Raw genomic sequence first — 7,270 nt, forward strand, 5'->3', positions numbered from 1 at the left:
CCTGAAAGTGTTCTGAAATCAATCAGAATAGAGGACACAATGGCATTTTTTCCATTACAAATACACACACACAAAGTTAAAGTAAGTCGTAAAAAAGTGAAAAAGAATAAAAAGTAAACTGAGAAAATCAACTCTCTCCCATTCCTATCCTTAATTCTTTTTCCCAGTGCATTCTCAGTCACACAGTCGTATCTGCTGCTGTTACTAAGTCGCTTCAGTTGTGTCCGACTCTGTGTGACCCCATAGACGGTAGCCCACTAGGCTCTTCTGTCCCTGGGATTCTCCAGGCAAGAATACTGGAGTGGGTTGCCATTTCCTTCTCCAATGCATGAAAGTGAAAAGTGAAATTGAAGTCGCTCAGTCGTGCCCGACTCTTAGCGACCCCATGGACTGCAGCCTACCAGGCTCCTCTGTCCATGAGGCAACCACAATTACTAGTTTCTTGTGAATCCTTTCACATATCATCTATGTATAAAAATGTATGTTTGTGTAAATGAAAGTGGGGTTCAGCTGCTTACTGTTCAAAAGCCAATGAAGAGGCAAGACTGGTGAAAAGGAAAATTTGCTTTATTTTGGATGCCAACTATGGAGGGGGGCGGGTAGGGAGAGGGTAGACTCCTGTCCCAAGGCCAACTCCTATCCCACTGACATCAGAGGGCAAGAGATTTCACAGATGGAGGGAGGCGACTATGTGCAAAAATAGCAGTCGGCTCCGACAGTCATCTTAAAATTGGCCATGCAGTGGTCTGATCAGCATCACCTTAATTGTTTTAAGTAAAGTTAATCTTCAGCTCTAGGCTTCCCCGGTGGCTCAGTGGTAAAGAATCTGCTTACAGTACAGTAAGCCTAGGTTCTATCCCTGGGTTGGGAAAATCCCCTAGAGTAGGAAATGGCAACCTACTCCAGTATTCTTGCCTGGAGAATCCTATGGACAGAGGAGCCTCGTGGGCTACAGTCCGTGGGGTCACAAAGAGTCGGACACTTACTGAAGCGAAGTAAGCAGCCAAGGAGCAAGCATACTATTTCCCTACATGAATGTACCATGTTTCTACTACTCAACAAAAGCAAAAAACATGTTTGTGGGTTTACCATTACACTTTGACATATTTCCTTCTAGATTTCTATGTAATTATTCTTAAAACAAAAAATTTTCAGGGCAAGCTACTGCCTCTGAAACTGGATAGACAGGCAATTACAGACAATCACAGTTTATAGGGAATGGAAGCCACTGGAGCAAGCAACTGGTAAGAACATGTTAACAGTAATTGACAAATTTCTGGAGGTTGTGTGGACTAGCTTGAGAATCAAAAACTCCTGAGGGCCTAATCATAAGAGGCCCACAAACTTTCATAAATATTTATTTCAGAATCTCTACCAGGTTCTTTTATTATTATTGTTGTTGTTGCTTATTTTTATTTTATTTATTTACTTGTGGCTGTGCTCGGTCTTCATTACTGCAAAATTATGTTTAAAAGTGAAGAAAAAATAAAGAATGTTCCAGACAAAAACCAAGGGAATGTGTTGCCAGTGGACCTGTCTTGCAAGAAACATTAAAAGATATTCTTTAGAGAGAAGAAAAATGGTATAGGTCAGAAACTTGCATCTATATAACAAAAAAAGAGCATTAGAGAAGGAACAAATGAACATAAAATCTTTCATTTTATTGATCTAATATACAGCTACTCAAATAATAGCAACAGGACTTCACTAGTGGTACAGTGGTAAGAATCTGCCTTCCAATATAGGAACACAAGTTTGATCCCTGGTTCGGGAAGATTCCACATGCCGCAGAGCAACTAAACCCACGCACCACAACTATTGAGCCGGTGCTCTAGAGTCCACGAGTTGCGACTACGGAAGCCCAAGCACCTAAAGTCTGTGCTCAATGTCAAGAGAAGCCATCGCAACGAGAAGCCCACGCACCACGATGAAAAGTAGCCCCTCCTGCGGCAGCTAGAGAAAGCCTGTAAACAGCAAGGAAGACCCAGCGCAATCACAAATAAATAAATAAATAATAAAAATAGCAACAATGTGTTGGGAGATTACAGCTTATAGATAAGTGAAATGAATGACAACATTATAAGGGACAGGAAGGAGGGATTTATAATTCTTTTATAAGATACCTGCACTATTCATGAACTGGTATAGTGTATTTGGAATTGGACTTAGATTAGTTGTAAATGTATATTTCAAACTTTAGGGAAATCACTAAAGCTTTTTTAAAGTATAATTAACATGCTAAGAGAGGAGAGAAAATGAAATCATATAAAATGCTGGATTAAAACTAGAGAAGAAAAAAGGAGAATATTCAAATAAAGAAACAAAGAATTGCAAAGAATAGAATAGAAAATAGTCACAAATATGGTAGATATTAATCCAACTTTATAAAAAAACATTTAAAATGTGAGTAGTCTTTTAATACACCAATTAAAAGACAGACTGGATAAAACAGACAAGACCCAATTGTTGCCTATATGAAATCTGCTTTAAATATATAATGAGGGATAAATATAAAAAAATGGACAATCCAGTTTTAAATAAATAAATAACCTGAATAGACATTTCTCCAAAGAAAATATACAAATGGCCAATAAGCTCATGAAAAGATGCTCAACATCATTAATCATTGTGTGCTAAGTTGCTTCAGTCATGTCCAACTCTTTGCGACTCTATGGACTGTAGCCTGCTAGGCTCCTCTGTCCGTGGGATTCTCCAGGCAAGAATACTGGAGTGGGTTGCCATGCCCTCCTCCAGGGGATCTTTCTGACCCAGGGATAGAACTCACAGTCCCTTAAGTCTCCTGCATTCGCAGGCAGGTTCTTTACTGCTAGTGCCACCCGGGAAACCCAAATCAGTCATTAAGTGAAGTTCAGTCTTGTCTGACTCTTTGTGACCCCATGGACTGCAACCTACCAGGCTCCTCCATCCATGGGATTTTCCAGGCAAGAGTCCTGGAGTGGGTTGCCATTTCCTTCTCCAGGGGATCTTGCCAACCCAGGGATCAAACCCGGATCTCTTGCATTGCAGGCAGACACTTTATTGTCTGAGCCACCAGAGAAGCCCAGGGGAAATGCAAATCAAAACCTCAGTGAGATGCCATTTCACATCTATTAGTATTGTTGGTGTGAAATGGCATCTCACTGAGGTTTTGATTTGCATTTGTCTTGGGCTTTCACACCTACTAGGTTATTGTTGCGGAGAAGGCAATGGCACCCCACTCCAATGTTCTTGCCAGAATCCCAGGGACGGAGGAGCCTGGTGGGCTGCTGTCTCTGGGGTCACACAGAGTCGGACACTACTGAAGTGACTTAGCAGCAGCAGGTATTGTTGAGAATGTGGAAAATTTGACACATACATTGCTGTTAGGAAAATAAATAAAATAAATGGTGCAATCACTACAGAAAATAATTTGGGAGTTCCTCAAAGAGCTGAACATTTAATTACCTTATGATCCAGCAATTCTACTCCTAAGCTCAAAAGAGTTGAAAGCAGAGTCTCAAGAGATATTTGGACATGCATTTTCATAGCAGCTTTGTTCACAATAGTCAAAATATGGAAACAAGTGTCCATCAAGAGATAAATGGATAAGCAAAATGTGACATATGCATGGAGATTCCTATAAAAGCTAGGAATAAAACTACCACATAACTCAGCAATCCCTCTACTGGGCATATGCTCTGAGAAAACCATAATCCTAAAAGGCACGTGTACCCCAATGTTCATCACAGCACTATTTACAATAATTAGGACGTGGAAGCAACCGAGATGTCCATCAACAGACAAATGGATAAAGAAGTTGTTGTACATACACATGATCAAATATTACTCAGCCATTAAAAGGAATACATTTGACTCAGTTCTAAAGAGATGGATGAACCTAGAGCCTATTATCGGAGAAGGTAGTGGCACCCCACTCCAGTACTTTGCCTGGAAAATCCCATGGATGGAGGAGCCTGGTAGGCTGCAGTCCATGGGGTTGCTAAGAGTCGGACACGACTGAGCGACTTCACTTTGACTTTTCACTTTCATGCATTGGAGAAGGAAATGGCAACCCACTCCAGTGTTCTTGCCTGGAGAATCCCAGGGACAGGGGAGCCTGGTGGCTGCCATCTATGGGGTCACACAGAATTGGATACGGCTGAAGTGACTTAGCAGCAGCAGTAGCAGCAACAGAGCCTATTATACAGAGTGAAGTAAGTCAGAATATGTGTGTTAGTCACTCAGTTGTGTGCGACTCTTTGTGATCCCATGGACTGTAGCCCACCAGGCTCCTCTGTCCATGGAATTCTCCAGGCAAGAATACTGGAGTGGGTAGCCATTCCCTTCTCCAGGGGATCTTCCTGATCCAGGGATTAAACCCAGGTTACCTGCATTGCAGGCAGATTCTTTACAGTCTGAGTGACCAAGGAGGTCCGAAGTAAGTCAAAAAGAGAAAGGCAAATACCACAAATTAACACATATATACAGAATCTAGAAAGATGGTACTGATGAATCCATCTGCAGGGCACAATGGACACAAAGACATAGAGAACAAACTTGTGTACACAGCAGGATAAAGAGAGGGTGGAATGAATTGAGAGAGTAGCATTGAAACATATACATGACCGTATGTAAAATTAGATAACCAGTGGAAATTTGTTATGTGATTCAGGGAGCTCAAATCTGGTGCTCTTTGACAACCTAGAGGGCAGGATGGAGTGGGAGGTGGGAGGAAGGTTCAAGACTGAGGGGACATACATATAACTACGACTGATTCATGCTGATACAGGGCAGAAACTAACACAATATTGTAAAGCAATTATCCTCCAATTAAAAATAAATAAAAATTTTACAAAGTGACATGTCCACAACAATGGAACATTATTCAACTATGAAAAGGAGTGAAATTCTGACACATGCTACAACATGGATGAATCTTGAAAACATGCTTAGCAAAAGAAGGTAGACACAAAGGACAATGTTGTTTGAGTCCACTTACATGAAATATCCAGGCTAAGCAAATTCAAAGAGACAGAAAGTAGACTAGAGGTCACAAGGGGCTGGGGAGGGTTCTAGGTACTTTCATTGCAAGCATCTTTGCTATAGACATCTTAAGTTGCAAGCATGTTTGCTACATAGCTAATTGTCTATAATGCAATTTTGCCATAAAAGATAAATTAGTTTGTTGACAGTCTAGTTTCATTTCCCCTTGATGCAGAACTCCCATTTTTATAAGACATAAATCTTGGATCTCATTATGGTCTACACAGTGAAGAGTCTTAAAATAGTGGATGATAACAACAATGTATGTCAACTTGATACAAAATAGGTTGGTAAAACTTACAAGAAGTGTGAAAGAAGAGTGTTTAAAGCCAGATTGCACACTGTACTGAAAAATGGTTACATGTCAGTTTGCAAATCCTTCAGTGATTTGAAGGCATAGGACCCATAGAACTTTTGAACATCTGTTGATGGACAAGATGCCAGGAACAACAGTGGAGAGGTTTTCACAACACAATACAAAGCTCAGTTACAAAATATCCATCTTAGTATCTGGAAACTTATACTTCTCTTAACAAAGGAAATTTTAATATAAAAGAAAAAGTACAATGCTGAACAAGGAGATAAATCATCACTGACAACAAAAATATATGTAATATATATTTATAATATGTATTATATTACAAAAATCTAAGACAAAAATATGTATTATATTATATATATTATATAACTGTGAATAAAAGACTTGCATATAAGACAAGTGCTTACATGTAGCCCACAATCAGTTATTTGCACAGTATTGCAGTGAACCCACACACATTTTAGTTTATTTAAGGATTTTGTATTTTGCAATAAAGTCTTTCTACTTTTGTTGTTCATATGTTTCATTATGTCCTTTTAATGTCCCTTTTTGGTTTTTTGTTATTTTATCTTTTACAGCAGAATGGTCTTATGGTCAATCAGTTCAGTTCAGTCGCTCAGTCGTGTCCAACTCTTTGCGACCCCATGAATCGCAGCACGCCCGGCCTCCCTGTCCATCACCAACTCCCGGAGTTCACCCAGACTCACGTCCATCGAGTCGGCGATGCCATCCAGCCATCTCATCCTCTGTCGTCCCCTTCTCCTCCTGCCCCCAATCCCTCCCAGCATCAGAGGCTTTTCTAATGAGTCAACTCTTCGCATGAGGTGGCCAAAGTACTGGAGTTTCAGCTTCAGTATCAGTCCTTCCAAAGAAATCCCAGGGCTCATCTCCTTCAGAATGGACTGGTTGAATCTCCTTGCAGTCCAAGGGACTCTCAAGAGTCTTCTCCAACACCACAGTTCAAAAGCATCAATTCTTTGGCGCTCAGCCTTCTTCACAGTCCAACTCTCACATCCATACATGACCACAGGAAAAACCATAGCCTTGACTAGATGGACCTTTGTTGGCAAAGTAATGTCTCTGCTTTTGAATATGCTGTCTAGCTTCATCATAACTTTTCTTCCAAGGAGTAAGCGTCTTTTAATTTCATGGCTGCAGTCACCATCTGCAGTGATTTTGGAGCCCCCAAAAATACAGTCTGACACTGTTTTCACTGTTTCCCCTTCTATTTCCCATGAAGTGATGGGACCGGATGCCATGATCTTTGTTTTCTGAATGTTGAGCTTTAAGCCAACTTTTTCACTCTCCTCTTTCACTTTCATCAAGAGGCTTTTTAGTTCCTCTTCACTTTCTGCCATAAGGGTGGTGTCATCTGCGTATCTGAGGTTATTGATATTTCTCCTGGCAATCTTGATTCCAGCTTGTGTTTCTTCCAGTCCAGCGTTTCTCATGATGTACTCTGCATAGAAGTTAAATAAGCAGGGTGATAATATACAGCCTTGACATACTCCTTTTCCTATTTGGAATCAGTCTGTTGTTCCATGTCCAGTTCTAACTGTTGCTTCCTGACCTGCATATAGGTTTCTCAAGAGGCAGGTCAGGTGGTCTGGTATTCCCATCTCTTTCAGAATTTTCCACAGTTTATTGTGATCCACACAGTCAAAGGCTTTGGCACAGTCAATAAAGCAGAAATAGATGTTTTTCTGGAATTCTTTTGCTTTTTCCATGATCCAGTGGATGTTGGCAATTTGATCTCTGGTTCCTCTGCCTTTTCTAAAACCAGCTTGAACATCAGGAAGTTCACGGTTCACGTATTGCTGAACCCTGGCTTGGACAATTTTGAGCATTACTTTACTAGGATGTGAGATGAGTGCAATTGTGCGGTAGTTTGAGCATTCTTTGGCATTGCCTTTCTTATGGTCAATCAGT

This window comes from Bos mutus, chromosome 26 (assembly GCF_027580195.1).
Source record: "Bos mutus isolate GX-2022 chromosome 26, NWIPB_WYAK_1.1, whole genome shotgun sequence".
Classification (NCBI taxonomy): domain Eukaryota; kingdom Metazoa; phylum Chordata; class Mammalia; order Artiodactyla; family Bovidae; genus Bos; species Bos mutus.